Source organism: Rhineura floridana, chromosome 12, assembly GCF_030035675.1.
Source record: "Rhineura floridana isolate rRhiFlo1 chromosome 12, rRhiFlo1.hap2, whole genome shotgun sequence".
Lineage (NCBI taxonomy): Eukaryota > Metazoa > Chordata > Lepidosauria > Squamata > Rhineuridae > Rhineura > Rhineura floridana.
The window spans coordinates 44026826-44043917 of NC_084491.1; the positions used below are offsets into that span (position 1 = coordinate 44026826).

General features: G+C 40.5%; 1 protein-coding gene across 9 annotated transcripts in view; it reads right to left on the reverse strand.

The window, feature by feature from the left end:
• The window catches only part of CADM1 (cell adhesion molecule 1), a 340519-nt gene that overhangs the window by 219452 nt on the left and 103975 nt on the right, over window positions 1-17092 (reverse strand). The gene's annotated exons all lie outside the window — the stretch shown is intronic.

Here is a 17092-nt window from a genome sequence, read left to right on the forward strand (position 1 = left end):
GACCTACGGCCAGTGAAGAGGGAGTGTCAGGATGCAAAGAAGCCTCTTAATATAAGCCAAATACATTAGCAGCCTCCATTAGCTTCAGACTAAAAGGTATGCCCTCCCAGCACAGTACCTTTTTAGAGAGCACTATAAAAGAGTTGCTTTATATATGCAATTGTTTCAACTGTTTTTACAGTGAAATCACTTTGAAATGCTTCTTAGGAAGTGATTCATAAATGAAATAACTGAGTTATGAGGTACCAGGAGAAATAAGAGATCTGAGGATATATCTCATACACAGCAAGACTATGATCAGACATGGATCAGATTCCATGGAGATCTGGCAGGGGAAACATTGAATCCACCTACATAAAGGGCCAATTGTTAGTCATTGGTAATTTAATTAATAGTAATGAACAGCAGCAGTAATAGGTTCTTCCCCATGGTTTACCAAAATCTTTCTACTACTAACCCTCAAATGCATTTTTACCCCCAGAGCTCCTGAAGAGAGTTAACTCCGATTTGCATTGGCCTCTTAAAAAGCAGCTGCCTTTTAGCCATCACCACATAGAAACTTAATTATTTGGGGCTTTTACTTTTACACTGCAATACTTTTAAGGTTACCACTGTCTCTGTATACACCCCTGAACAAGTAAAGAAATGAAAGTTAAAGTCACCATAAAAATATTCATTCCTTCCATGTTCACATTTGATTTTCTCTGGCTTGCATCATAAAAAAGCTTAGTGTGTGCTCACAGTTAATCTTCTCTGAGACAAGGATTTCTTTTTTTAAGAGTTTAACAGCAATCCCATGCCTTTGGGCTATTTTCCCTTAAGGGTGAGCTAGGAGTTAAAATTTACTATTTCAAATCCTAACCTCTCAGAACACCAACGACGCAGCAGTTCAAACAGAGAGAGATTAAGAACAAACCTGCTATGGGAGTGAAGAGAAAAAGCGTTTGAAAGTACACCATTCTTTATCCTATAAATCTGCTTCTCCTAATATAAAGCAGAATCACTGATAGTAGACAGGCCTTTCAATATATCACCCAAATATAGTATTCTACAGCACTTGACCATAAATTACCCATAAGAAAATGGCTTCACAGCTTCTGCAAAAAGGCTAGAAAGCAAACGTGTCCTACTTTTTCCCTCTCGTTATGCAAATAAGGCTATTGTGGTTATGAAACTTGGTCTTTTCAAAAAGGAAGGCGCACACAGCCTGCTGCTGCCCACAACAACAGACGCAGGAGAAGTCAGGTAGCGCATGTGATCCATGCGCCAGACTGACACAAGACATGCTGCACCATGCTGCACGTGCTTCTCATTGATGCTGCTTTGTGCACTTCCAGTTGCACACAACAAAACACTCAGAGAAGAGACCCTGTTGAGGTTATGCAGATTATGTGATGTTTCAGCAGTAGCAGCAGCAGTAACTGTGGCCGCCAAGACAACTCTGAAGGTCATGAACACACAGAGGCACATGCGGACACACATTATACGACATGGCAGCTGGCTCGCTCCCTCGGAATTGTGCAAAATGCCAAGCCAGCTACCAAAAGTGAAGTTACTCTGAGCCACAACATAAAACTTGGTTTGAAAAAGGAACGTTTGCAAGCAGCCCTGATGCATTTTTAAAGGTATCTTAAGGCTACGCGTGAAGCAGCATTCTTTGGTTAACATCAGCTGTCTCCACACCACACCCCTGCACCCCTGCTTCCTTGTAAGCCTGCCTCCAGAGGGAAATCTGAGCTCACTAAAATTAAGACATGTCAAAAACAGTAAGATAAAAGCACTCTTTTTTAAAGTTTTAGACAGGACTTTATTTTGCTGGAAATTTGTTTTATGGAATAAACAAATGAAGACTGACTTTCCCTCTGCAGCACTCAGCTCTAGTAAAATGAAAGCATCATTAAACTAACCTTTTAATACCATGTTATTTATAGCTTAAGTAGGGATGCAATTCTACAGCAACAGCAGCTAACCTGTGGGCTTTTCTGATGTTGCTTGAGTACAACTCTCATCATTCCCTAACCATTGCCTATGCTGGCTGGGGCTGATGGGAGTCGTGGTCCAAAAACATTGAGAGGGCCACAGATGTCCCCCTTTCCCAGTTGTACAGACTGAACATGCTGTAAGAGCTCAGGTCTTGCACCCCAGCGTGCCAAGCACTAGCAATACATTTACTGACAAGGCATATGGTCTAATCCTCAGGAGCAGAAAGACTGTTTAATTCTTAGATGTCAGCCTCAAGTGCCTCCCTTGGGATTCTTCCACAGCCACATATCATCCACTTTACAGTGACTCCATCCCATACATTTGCTTTCAGGAATTCCCCTTGTTTACTGTAATTTCCTAAAGCCCTGAGTAATTTTTATTGTTATTAGTCCTTTGAACCCTCCTTTTTCTTCCACACACATACACACGCCCTAGTTCCACCTTGGGATGAGGTCATGATACATCCATAACTAAGTTTCCATAGCAACAGGCTGACGACTTAAGGGCACATCATTAGAGTTTTTCTACAAAGCAGGAAGACTTCATTGGGGAAGAGGGGGGAGGTTATTCCTATACAGATCTGTTTCAATAGCAGCCACAGGAGTACAGACAGCTATTGGAAATGGAAATCGTCTATAGGGGTTTCTTTGAGGCCTGGCCTTTTCCTGGAGTTGCTGAAAATCCAAACCTTAGCATTATTTTAATGCACTCTCGTTATTTAATAATCCTCAGCTTCAGACATTAGTCTGTTACCATGGGAATGGCAATAGCACATCCATGGTCCTATGGCTATCAAGCAGCAGTAAAGAAATTATGAACAAGCTAGTTGCTGCTATAATTAGAAGCAATGTGGAAACAGAATCATGAATTTGGAGTGATGCAGCTCTCTCTAAACACAACTCTGGTCCTAACCACGTTATTAGAAATAAGCTTTGGCGAAATCTTCCAAGTGTGCTCAAGGGCCCAGCTCCTAAGCAATAGCAAGTCAAACCGACATTCAGTGCACAAGAGTGTCCACAACACTCTATCAATACATCACACAGAAAGAGATTGTTTATAAAACAGAGTAAACAGCAGCTTGCTGGTTGTACAAACTTCATTTCATTGTGACTGCCTTCTCCCCTTTGGTACTTTCCATGAATGAGGTCTGAAAACAATTCCATATTATAAGTGTCAACCCAGATCCTGTGTGCACATAAAATCCTCGTGCAAACTGTCAGTGAACTGCTATTTGCTCTGCAGTCCCGTTGCCCAGGACTGCCAGCCAGAAATGCCTCACCACTACATTGGCTCCAACTCTTCATGTGTTATCAGTCAATTATGAAAGAAAATGAGGCCTTCTAACAGCTAATATTCTTAATGTTTGGCCTTCCTTTCCAAATCTTGCAGAGGGACAAGGTAGTCATAAAATCTAGCTGGAAATCAGCCTTTTTGCTTACTCTCTCAATATTTCTTCGCCATGCAACATAAATCGCATTCCTACAGGATTACACCGTTAATGCAAATTAACACAGAAGGCTACAAGCTCATCTGAAAAATTAGCCTAGGAAAGTGTTGTTCTCTTGGACAGGAACTTCAGCATTTTTGGACATTTCACATGGGTTAATCAGTTTGCTGAAAAGAGTACAATGAAGGTGTCTGCCTAATGTCAACAGGCAGGGAGTTCCAAAGCATAGGTGCTGTCACACTAAAGGATCAATTTCTTACAAGAGCAGAACAAGTACTATGTGGCACCGGTAACATGGAAAGCACACCTTGAACTTGGCCTGGTAGAAAATCGGCAACCCATGCAGAGGTATTATGTGCTGATAGGGTCTCACTCTTGCCACAGCATTCTGCACTAACTGCAGTCCCTGGGTCAGGTTGTGCTGCATGGGGATTTCTGTGACCTTGGCTGACTGGCTGACAGGATTTTTTTAGTTTTGGTTTTTGGTTAGAAATCCTGGCTGGTTGTGGGATGCTGAGTTTTCAGCCTTACTCATAGGAATCTTGTTGTGGTTGGTATAGTAATGAATTTAGGAAATCATCACTGTCTTTTGCTTTTCTTTTTCTGTTTGCATTTCATCTACATTTAACCTCACTCCCTTACATCCATAGAAGCAACAACAGTGGTTCCATGCACTCAGCTCACCCCCTTAAACCCACTGATGATGATGCACCTTGTACTTTGCATGACAGTTTGTTTCTTGCCCGATAGCGGTAAAGGAGAATTCACATACTGGGAAGTGTGGCTGCAATTGTTGTTGTTCCCAAGCTGCTGTCTGTGAAGGTAGATCAAACCATGTGTGTTTTCTCTCTGTCAATTATTACTCACTGGAATTGGATTGGCTGTCAAAGTGAGTTTATAGCAGCCCACAAGGTAGACAGAAAAGGGTACTGAATCTTCTTACTCATTCATTTCTCAGACCTCTTTCAGAAGTGAAGGATCAAATCTGTAATTATGTTTGGAGCAGCCAAGTTGAAAGGTATCAGCAGGGCATTTCAGGCAGGGGGTTGCCAACCCAACTTGGATATGGATATCTTTGCAGAGGATCCCTAGTCAAGCTTTACCAACAGCACAATCCAAACCATATGTACTCAAAAGTAAGTCCTATTGAGTTCTATGGGGCTTAGTAAGTGTGTTTAGAACTGCAGCCTTCAGGGGCATCCATCTTTACTCCTGAGTGCACCTATCTAACATCTCCACAACACTAGGTTCCTTTCTTCCTACAATGGCCTTCTGGTGACTGGGCTGACCTGAAGGCACTTAAATCCTTCTTGCCAGAAGCAAGTAGACTAGATTAAATGTTCCCTACCCAGGCTCCATCTTTTAGCTAAGATCTTAATTTCCAATCAGAGAAATGCTTTTGTTTGAATTGTATGCTCCAAGCAACTGTGGTTGATGCTTAATGTATCATGCTTAATGACATCACTAGGGGCCACTCCTGAAATCTGAGGCTTTGGGATCCTTCTGACATGGCAACCCTAACATCCGTGCGCGCGCGCGCACACACACACACACACACAGAGTCATTAAAAACAGGTAGATTTAAAATGTGTACATCAGGTAAGCATCCTACAAAATATTTATCTGAAATGAGGTCAGAATGTGTAAGACGACACACTGCAAGACACACAAACAGGCCATTTCTTTTAGACTTACTAATGGAGCATCTTTCTACTGCTTAATTCCTTCCCACTGCTACATGGCTTCAGACTGCAGAACACGACAGATCAATTGGCACATCCAAACTTTATATTCACTTACCTAAGGAAGAAAAAAAACAAGAGAAAGAACTATTAGTCCTTGTAACGGGGCTAAAAATTTTGAGCTCCAGCTAATAACTAGGAAGTGTTAAGAGGCTTTAATGGAGTCCCTGGGCACAGATCATGTTACCCTCATTCTTTTGGATTTTTTCTCAGGTGGTGTGTTCTTAGTAATGGATGAGCCTCATTAAATTCCCAGCAAACGTATGAAGATATACACCCAAACCACTGATCATTTATGGGTTCTGCTGAGACTGGTGCACTTCAAGAGGGACACAAATCAGAACCAGTAAATATTTCCAGTTCTCTGTCATTGTTTTATTGCTTCAGTTTCTGTAAGAGTCCATGTGAAGAGTCCATCACGTTCATGGCAACCCCTGAAGTAGGAGATTTGTATCCCCAGATCGCAGAAGGGGAGGAAGAGTTCCCCTTCTGCAATCTAACCATACAAATCCCTCACCCATCCCATCCCAGCACATCCTGAAATGAACCATGATCTTCCACTTCCAATGCTAACACAATATTCTGGAATGTTCCAGTAGAGTTCACTGCTAAGGACCCTGGGTAAAATCTGGCCAGCTTCATTATACAAATTACATATTTGACAAGTGAGGGGAGAAAAAAGTGGACCCCAGAAACAAGGTTCTTCTGGAGAAAAAGTGATACTGAAATGCTTCCTATGTTGCCATTTTCAAAGATGGGTATACATTTTCTTGTGTCACATCTTGGCCTTAAGGGCTATGGGAAACCTCATCTGCACAAACCCACAGAGACATGAACACATGAAGAGGCACAGACAAAGTGCCAAAGTATGTCAGCCAACAATACCGCATTTAGTGAATTTATGATAGGAATGCCCCATTTCCATGCAGCCGTGCATCTCTCTTCCCTGCAGACACCTCGGCGTGTTCCAAGTTCTCAACAAACCAACTGTTCTGTCATCAGCAAGAGGAAAGGATCCCTTTCATCTCCATTGCATACAACACTCGATGTGTTTTGCCTCAGCAGAATTCTAGGCCTTTTCCCAAAAAGCTGATAAAATTAAGGCAATTTTGAAGAAATAACATGAAACGTTTTTCACTATCCTAAACAGCTGGATTTTACTTATACACACACACACACACCATGAGTGGAGGGTCCCATACATATGAAGTTGCACAGAATGATTCAAACTCAGACTTAAGAGATACTCAGCCTGGGTCCACCAATAGAAACTGCTAGCTACGTTCTCACCCAAACATATGCAGAAGAAATCATGGCCCACCCACAGCTATTAAAACCTTTGTGAATGAACCTTTGTGATGCTTGCATGGAAGCTGGAAGATTAATAGGAGGCAAAAGTGTTGAACATGAAGCAAGAACAACTTCTTGTGAGGGCAGAACTTGGACCATAAATCAAGAAGGAACACAGGGACTATAATGTCCCCTTTTAAGGTTATGGTTATGCTTATTAATTACACATTTAATTGCCACTCATTAATATCAAAAGCTTCTTTCTCACAAAATGTGTATGAATCACAGTTTACTCATGTAAACCTAATCAAGGAAGGCAAGGATATTTGCATAAAACTCAAGTGTAATTTTGCTAATAAGATATGGATAGGAGCTCGTATCTGTGACAAACGCTTTTGCATCAAGCAGTGATTTTGTTTCTGAAAGATTTTTTCAGGTCATTTAACACAATCAGCACCACTTGAAGTGAGGAAAACCTCCACACATCAAGCCGTGCCTGGAGAACATTCCAGACTGAAGATCATATTCCATTATCAGACTTATAGGATGTCCTGAAATGCCTACATGGCTAAACTTAATCATTTTTTTCAGGGATTTAAGGATCTAGCATTTTGGCTCCCAATATCCAAACCGCACAATATTTGCCATGCTCTCCAAGCCTGGAAGCCAGAACTGCACCTTTGTTCTGGTTAACAACACACAAATGATCTTGCAAAAGAGGGTGATGCCCAGTGAAATGCAAGGTGAGCAAGAGGCTCTTAGTGCTTTGATTTATAGAATGGAGATTCCATTCCTAAGTGGCACCTTACCAAGGAAGGAAGGAAGGAAGGAAGGAAGGAAGGAAGGAAGGAAGGAAGGAAGGAAGGAAGGAAGGAAGGAAGGAAGGAAGGAAGGAAGGAAAGGTCTTATCCAGATGACTCAAAGAGTTCAAAATAAGTTAGGGGGTGCTACTCTTTCAAGGAGTCCAGCTGGCTGCTCCCTCCCCAATTTAATCAATATAAGAACATAAAAGCCTCCCTGGATCACAAGAGGTCCATTTAATCCAACATCCAGTTTTCCACAGCAGCTGCCCCCACCCCCCCAATGCCTCTAGGAATCCTCCAAACAGGCCGCATTCTGCTGCTTGCCTCCCAGTGGTTGGCATTCACCAGCTTACTGCCTCTGAATATGGGAGTTTCATCTAACTGCCATCAGGTTAACAAAACTAACACACTCTCCATGACTTTGTCTAATCCAGGCTTCAGCAACCTGGTGTCCGTCCCAGACATCTGGAGGGTAATTCCCATCATCGTTGGTCACTGGTCACACTGACTTGGGCTGATGGGAGTCATAGTCCAAAATATCTGGAGGGCACCAGGCTAGTGAAAGCTGATCCCCATCTTAAAGCAATCTAAACTCCACCTTGCAGCAAATTGCATGAATATGTTGTGTGAAGTACATTCTCTCATCTGCCCTGAATGTACTGCAAGTCAATTTCATTAGATAACCGTCAATTCTAGTCTTATGTGCGAAGGAGAAAAATGGCTCTACATCATGCATGATTTTATAAACGTTTATCTCCACAAAAAGCAAGCCAGCAAGTAAAAGAGTATTACAGGTTTGTTAACTACTGTGTAAACTAAATTTAACTATTCATCTGGTACACCCCAAAACAAATTATTCTGCTAGGCTGCATATTTATTCTGGCTCAAAGTGAAACGACTTCACAGAAAAGAAAGAAAAAACTGAAGGCAACAAATCTAAATGTCCCAGCAGTATTCTTCTTTACTACTTTGCCTGGAATATTTTAATTGATTTACGATCTCCCTCATGCATTAAGGAAATAGCTTGTTTTGAATCCAAGGAAGGGACAGTCAGGTCTTGTTCTGTTGTTACCCACTGCACAGTTTGATAACATACAGATAAAAACACAACTTCCCTGTGATCATACAGCCCCAAGGCATGAAGGATGGGTAAAGCCTGCTCAAGCAGCTTACATTACTCCACATAACAAGAACAGCTCGTTCATGGGTCTTTTGCTTCTGGTGATCCATTTACTGCCAGATTTATTTTTAGAAAAATTCTACAGGATGCAAGATCTGAAAGGAGGTGGCAGAAGAAAAGAAATGGGCGACAAAAACTGTAGGCAGAAATCAGTATTCCAGGCTCTCTCTCTCTCTCTCTCTCTCACACACACACACACACACAGCAGCCACGATTAGCTCTTAACTAGAAATGCTCTCTCTGTTTTATAAAAACCATGTTGTAAATTGCATGCACTGAGCCAGTTTCAAGTTGATCTCCAATTCATTGCAGGATTTATACATATTAATGTCAAAAAGATTGTGCAGACCAAATGCCAAAGTTTATCAGTTACCCAAAAATTAATTAGGAACTCTAGAGTTAAGCATCCAATTGAGCATTACGTGCTTTAAATCCAAGCCAAGAGAGACCTTGACAATAGAGCTTGGAAGATTATGGCTTAACTAGAACAAAGACGGAAACAGGAATTGCTCAAACGTGCTATTTTCTGGAAGGCAAGGCTCTAAATGCTGTACGTCCATAAGCTCAAAAATGTCAATCTACAAAAGACTTCTGGAATCAATTTCAAAAGATATAGATATGAAGGGGAAGACAGTTACACTGCTAAAATTAGCATAATTAAAGCCGTCTCAATAAAGAAAAATGTTTGAGGGCTATGCAAAAACCAAACAGACTAGATTCTAAAGGTATTAGTAGACTGTGGGTGACACGATAGCGTCTATCTTGGGATTTCCAATAGCAAGTTAAAATATATATTTAATTCAGTCTGCTTGAATTTCGCAGAACATCTGAGAACATAGGATTCTGCCTTTCGCCAAGGAAGGCCACTGGCCCATCTAGCTGAGTGTTCTCTAAAGAAGCCTCCTTCAACCTGGTGCCCTCCAGATGTTTGGGCTATGGCGGCTGTGGCTAATAAGAGTTGTAGCCCAAAACATCTGGAGAGCATCAGATTGGTGAGGACTGGTCTACAGTGGCTGGCAGCAATTTTCCAGGGTTTCAGGGAGGAGTCTTTCCCCAGGTTACTGGAAGATGCTGGGGATTTAACCTGGCATTACTGCATGGAAAGCTGATGCTCTACCACTGAGAAACACCCCCTTCCTTCTTCATCTGAGAACATATCTGAAACTCAGAAGTCTATATATATATTCATACAGATGTACTGAACTGATTGCTTGTGAGCTACCAAGCTCTGTTCAATGTGCTGATACTGGCATACAAAACTCTAAATGGCTCGACTTCCGGGAAGGGTGACTTAGCCTGTGCCTGCTTTTGAGACGGGCTCCTGCCTCAAAAGAAGCTTATTCAGATATATCAGTCAGATTTTTTTTTTTTTGACTGATTAAACTTCTCCCGGGTAGGGAGAAACGAAGAGATTAACCTCAAAGCCTATTTTTGTTGGGACGACCAGATCTCATTAATTTATGGGACGAGGTCCAGCCGACGAAGGTGGGACGGATTTTCAACAACAAGCTCTATCTGATAAAGCGAACGTTCATCTTATCTTCTAAGAGAGAACGCACTAACAGGCAAGCACCCTTCTTTCTATATTTTTCTTTTACTTGACTTAAATTGTTGCTGTTTAAAAGAGATTTGCCAGATTGATCGGTTTTTGACATCTCACTGGGGAGCCATAACTTCTCTCTGCTACTCACTAATTAATAGCTTATCTCTGTTTTTGTTGCAAAAAGCTGTCCTGGATTTGCATTCTAAAGATATACACAGAAGAGGGATTTCTATTCCAGATTTTTATTTTGAAGAATATTATATTGTCTGAGACTACTCTCTTTTTGGTCTATTTTATTTTGACGAATCTGTTTCCTGACGACCGCCATTAATTGTTTCGATCCTGGGAACTGCATTTTGTTTACTTAAGCATGGAGAGATAAGGCTGTCTGCTCTGTTTATACTGTGATGTCACCAAGTTTGGAGTATTAACCCAATTGTTGCTGAAATAAGAAGTGGTTTTCCTATATTTTTCTTTTAAAATGGCAATTAAGAAAGTGGCTGAGAATCTGGAAATAACTATGTTTCAGAAAATAATGGATGAGATTGAGATAACGAAACAAAACCTGCGACAGGGTTGTAAGGAGCTGAAAATTGAATTGAGTAAAATGAAGCAGGAGATTAAAGATATAGGGGTCCCTGTGAGAGAGGTGACCCTGGAAGGGGTCCCTGTGAGAGAGGAGACCCCGGAGATTGGAACAAACGTGGAACAGGAAAAAGATTTGGAGTCTATGGACTTTAGAAACAAAATCTATTGTTTGGAGACACAGGAGATTAAAGACATAGGGGTCCTTGTGAGAGAGGAGACCCTGGAGACTGGAACAGGGGTCCCTGTGAGAGAGGAGACCCTGGAGACTGGAACAGGGGTCCCTGTGAGAGAGGAGATCCCGGAGATTGGAACAAACGTGGAACAGGAACAAGATTTGGAGTCTATGGACTTTAGAAATAAAATCTATTGTTTGGAACTCAATGTTATCTCTGAAGAAATTAATGAAGATTCTAGAGATAAAGTTATCAATGGCATGGATAATCTTCTGGACTGGAATGATGTGATGGAGCCCAATATAGAGAAAATCTATGGAATTAACTGCAGCCATGTGACAATGGAAAAACTTTCAAGAGATGACCCAGTGTATTTTGAAAAAAAGAACAGAGATATGATTTTACAGCAGTATTTCAGCAACCTATTCAGAATGGATGGCAAGAAAATATTTGGGATAGAGGTAATTCCCATCAGACTCTTACTATATGACTATGGCTTTGACAGCAAGATTATTATGGAATACTGATAATGGAAGATTGGATACTGAAATTACTGGACTTAACAAGACTACTGAAGATGGAAGATGGAAAATGGAACTAATAGGGATAATAGAACAATGGCTACTGAAATTACTGAACCTAACAGATTCTGATGTGATGGATTAATTGAAATGTTTATTTTGACTATGGTTATGACAATAAGATTATCATAATTAGTAATGAGATGGATTAATCGATATGCTTATCTGGAAAAAAAAATTGATAGATATATTTCTTAAAGAATTGAAACCTCTCTTTGACTTTTTGTGGAAAGAATAAAGTAATGTTTATGAGATTTGATGATTAAGTAAGATAACTACTGGAGGAAAGTGATTTTATAATATGACTTAAGAGACAGGATTGTTATATATTATAGACTTATAACTGATTTGATCTTTGACAAATGGGAAGTCAATATTTTACTCTTTATTTTTTATTTTTGTTTTTTTTTTCTTTTCTTTTTTTTTTTTGTTTAACTATTTTTGATTTTGTTTTTTGTCTTTGAATGTTTTATGATTTCGTCTTGTATGTTTTATGAAAATCTGAATAAAAATTATTGAAAAAAAAAAAAAAAACTCTAAATGGCTCAAGACCCAATACTTAATGAAGTGCTTCTTCCAATACCTACTGACACAACCTCTGATGCCGGTACATGAGACCTTGCTTGTGAGCCTGCCAGCAGGCATAATCCTGTGCAACTTGAGATGGGAATCTTTTAGTGGTGGTGGTGGAATAGGAGGAGGAGCCCTGAAAGTGCAACTCTCCCCACACTGTTGTTTTTTAAGATGTCAAGTAAAGCCATATTTGTTTACCCAAGGCTTTTGGGAGATACATTTGCCTTGAACCTAGCAATGTTAGCACTGAGCTCGTTGTGTTATGCTGTTCTAGTTTTGTCATGTTTAGATGTTTTAACTTTTCTGTGTAAATAGTTGTATTGTTATGTAGTACGCCATCCCGGGCTCCTTCAGGAGGAAAGACAGTATAAAAAAAATAAACAATACATCAACATAATGCTTTGATTTGGATTCCTGCATTGAGCAGGGGGTTGGACTTGATGGCCTTGTAGGCCCCTTCCAACTCTACTATTCTATGATTCTATAAACTGGTCACATAAAAACAATTTCACACTTAAACTGGGTTGAACAACAGGACTGTTGGCAAACAACAATGCCATTTCTAAGAAAAAGATTTATCCAGCAGTGATTACTCCAGGAAACTGTGCAAAAATTGCAACCAATTCAAACTCAATGTTTGAGGATACAATTTTTAGACTGGCCAGTTTTAAGTATTATACCCTAATAAAAATGTTTGCCTTAGTTGTCACCATGGGTAGTGTTGGAGTATTCGTAAATTAACAGAGTTTAGCTCAGTGTGGCTTGTTCAGCGTTCTGCACAGTGTGTGTGGTTTACCCAAAAGTGTTTTTACCTTGCTTTGAATCACTGAGACTTCAGACTTGTTTTAAAATAAGATTACTTTTTTAATAGAAATACATACTTGATAGGACAGGTTCTAATTCTAGCTAACCAAGTGGTGGCACAACGGCCAGACTTGGAAATTGCCCTTATGCTAGAGGAGAGAGACAAAAGCAAGATGTCTCCCTCTCTCTTGGTCAGAGAAAAAAAAGGAGTAAACAGGAAGGAGAGTTAGAGGTGAGATCAGCTCCCTGAGAGTATCCGTTTACACAGAAGGAAGACAGATGAGTGCAGGTCAGTGACAGCCTAGCAATTCTGCAGGACTCTTTCTCCCCTCTGGCATGCAAAGAGAACCAAATGGAAGTTGCTCTTGTCACACTTCCAACACTCCTTTCTCAACGAGAATTTGGTTCAGGCCACGAGATTCATCTTGTCACATAGCTTGCAGTATCTGACTTTTCCAAACACCCTCATCAGAGCATCAGCAGTCATCCCTTCCGTTGGACAGTTATCTTGAGTAGTCCTCTGTGATAGATATCTCTTGCCGCCCTAGGCTCCTACTGGGAGGAAGGGCGGGATATAAATCAAATAAATACATAAATAATCTCTTATGTAGTGGTGCGTCACGTCCATGTGCTTGGTTCATAAACACACCCTTCCTGACTCCACATGTCTGATGTATACTTATTTGTCTTCATGCATCATGACAGGGCCAGGTACAGAGATGCCCGATTCTTTATAAACAGTGTAAGCAGCCATGTCTGCTTGCTTCAGAAGCTGACACATACTCTGCTTCTGTCAAAGAGAGTGCTACTGTCTCCTGTTTCTTGCTTGCCCAGCAGATCACTGAATCTCCATAATAGAAATAGTTTCCACTGGTGGATTTTCAATCTGTAGTGTCTTCTGCCCAGTCAGTACCCGCATATCCCATCAGCTTGGGAGCCTTGCTAGCCACCAACTTCAGCTTCACAGTTGCAGTATCCTTCAGGTATCTCGCTACTCTCTTGACTGCTTCCAGCCTACTTGGTCAGCAAGTTGGTTTTCCTGCACAAGTATCCCACTTCTGCCTCCATGTCTGGCCTGATAACAGTGCTGATATACAGGAGTTTCCCAATGGCTTATCTGTACCTCTCATGGTCTTCCCATGGTTGGTTGTTGTGATCTGATTTCAGATATCCCATTTTCATTGGAGTAGATGCAGGATGTGCATCCTTCAAGCCCTAGACTCTTGAGAAGGTCTTGGATCTTTTGCCTTTGGTTCAGCAAGAAGGATCCATCTTCTTCTCTTTCCATTTGAATTCCAAGGTAGTGAGTGACATCACCTAGGCACTTCTACCTCTTAGTTTAGATGATTCATTGGCTCTTGCTTGTGCAGTGGGTTTTCATAAGCTAACAGTAGATCATCCACATAAATCAAAAGGTACCTCCATCAGTTCTTCCTGAATCTGCTGTACAGACATGGTTCAGGTATGCCCTATACAAAGTCTTCTTTCAGGAGCATTTGGCTAAGTTTCTCATCACATTCTCTGGAAGCCTGTTTAAGACTACAGATGGATTTTTGCAGTTTGAATGCTAGGGTTTCATCTCCTTGAACTTCAGTCCTGCTGGTTGGTGCATGTAGATTTCTTCTTCTTTTTCACCATTCAGGAATGCTGCTTTTATGCCCATGTGCTCCCCTTGCATTTTCTTGTTAGCAGTTGGAAGAGTCCGAATAGTAGTATGCTTGACCACTGGGGCAAAGGTCTGCTCGTAGTCCACAAACATCTGCCTCACCCAGCTCAGAAAGATCTGATGAATGACACTTAATTGTTACATCTTTCACCATTTTGAATACTTCAAAATAGCCTCAATTCAACATTTGGTAAAAGGGATGCATCCTAGTGTAAAACTTTCACTCAAACAAAAGGGATGCAGAAATTAGCATCTAGGGAACATGAGTCTTACAAAACCTCATTTGAATAAAGCCTCTGATTGAGCTCTGTGCTAACTTAACAACATTTAAGGCACAGCTGTGAAAGCCCAGGGAAGCCATCTAGTCTCGGAAAGTGCATTTCATAATTGCGTAAGAAGCTAAATCCCATCTGTCCACTATCTGCTCTAAAACTATTCAATTCATGAGCAACCCTATGTCTATAAACAAAAGAAATCCTCATGATGCTACATAAAAATCATTCATTTATGCCCTTTTCAACCCCATTAGAAGGATATTCATGTGAATTATTGATTCACCTAAGTTTGTTAGGATTTTACTGAACTGGGTAAAAAGATGGAAATACAGTATGCTTAAGATAGAACAATTCTACATGTAAGATGTTATTGTAAGCTTTTGTAATAGAAATGTTATATAATAAGATCATCTGGAAATTGACATGGCCAACAGCTAGTACAATAAATTTTATTTTAATAATTTTGTTTAATACATTATTAATGGTTGTTTTGTTTTAATATATTTTAAAGTCTGTTTTTATGATGTGTTAACGTGTTTTACTGCTTTTGTTTGCCGCCCTGAGCGCCTACTGGGAGGAAGGGCAGGATATAAATTTATTTATTTATTTATTTATTTTAATTTAATTTGTATCCCGCCCTTCCTCCCAGCAGGAGCCCAGGGTGGCAAACAAAGCACTAAAAACACTTAAAAACATCATAAAAAACAGATCTTAAAATACATGAAAACATAACAGCGTTAAAAACATTAAAAAAACAAGATTAAAAAGGGTTAAAATATTATTTAAAAACACATTAAGCAATTCTAACACAGATGCAGGCTGGGATACGTCTCAACCTAAAAGGCTTGTTGAAAGAGGAAAGTCTTCAAAAGGCGCTGAAAAGATAGCAGAGATGGCGCCTGCCTAATATTCAAAGGGAGGGAATTCCACAGGGTAGGTGCTGCCACACTAAAGGTCCATTTCCTATATTGTGCAAACAAATATTGTGCAAAATTTAATAAGTAAAATAAAATAAATAAATAAAGATGGTGGTAACAAGAACTGGGAGATCTGTAAGAATACAGTTCTGTCAGGAAAAAAAACTGAACCAAAACATGTTCCAACTGTTTTAACTCCCAGCGGCACCCCCATCTCAACCTTTTCCCTTTGGACTGTTCTTCCCCATCTAGCCCAGACCATTTTCTATCAAGGTTGGATGTAAAAATGGTCTCCCACGCATGAAGTCCTGCTGGCATTAGAGAGCCCAAGAGTTTTTGCTCACTGCATTTCCTATTGGTAACTTAGAACAATGCATCTCCTTTCCATAAATACTTCAGGACTTGTCAGACCAGCTAAGCAACAGTGCACAAGAAAGCCAAATATGACATGAAGGTGGACTGAGAGATTGAAGAGCAAATATGAGGTCTTACTAGCACATCAGGTCCACTACAAGTAGTCAACTCTTTCTCTCTGAATGTTGTATTTAAACTTAAAAGACACAGGTGGATGTCAACAATGCAATGCATCTATCAAGTATGTATGTCAAAAGCAACACCATGCTCTCTATGCCTCCACCCGATTCATTCAGCTTCAAAGGCAGCCCACACAAAATGGTCTTACAAAAGATGCTCAGGTTTCCGTTCCAGGGCGAAGGAGCTTCAGAGGTGTGTAGGGGCCAACCACAAATACATCCCAGCAGAGCACTGCCCAACCCTACAAATCTTATATTCTAGATCCAATGCAAGAGGGTATTACATGGCATTGAACAGGGTTACTGACTGCAGTTCAGGGTGGTACAACAATTACATCAAAGGCAAGGGGGTGTCCTTTACTTGACAACTCTGCAGGTAGAAGACTGGGCCCCCAATTATGACAGCAGCTGAAGATAAAGATAGATGGTCAAACTGTTATGGGGTCAACCTTCTATGTCATGGCAGTAGGTTGTTGTTGCTTACATGCTGACAAGAAACAATGTAATCATCTGTACTTCAGATCACATCTTTTTTCCCAATTTACTTCATACATTTCCTGCTGCTCAATTTTACAATGTTCATTTGGTTTGAAAGGTTCCAAAGGAAAACTCAGCAGCACCCTACAGCAGAGCTGAAATATTATGTAATCAAAACAAGGATCTGCCCTGTTATGCAATCTGCATCTCTTGGCGCGTGTCTTGCACCAAGGGGTACTTCTCTGTGCTGCTCTTGCCAGTTCTGAAATTGTATACATTAAAGTTGCTCAGGTGAATGAACTGTGCAATGCTCTTCTTGCAGGGGTGTGGATTGATGCCAAGCAATACCATCTAGTTTTATCAGCTTCTTGTTTCAGTAATGCCCACAGATTAAAGTTAACACTATGGGAAGAAAGGTCACAAAAACAAAGATTTTGATTTGGAAGACTAACAAGCTAAAGCCTTTGGAACCACAAGCTTAGATCCTGACCTTTGACCCAATCCTGTAACTGATGCT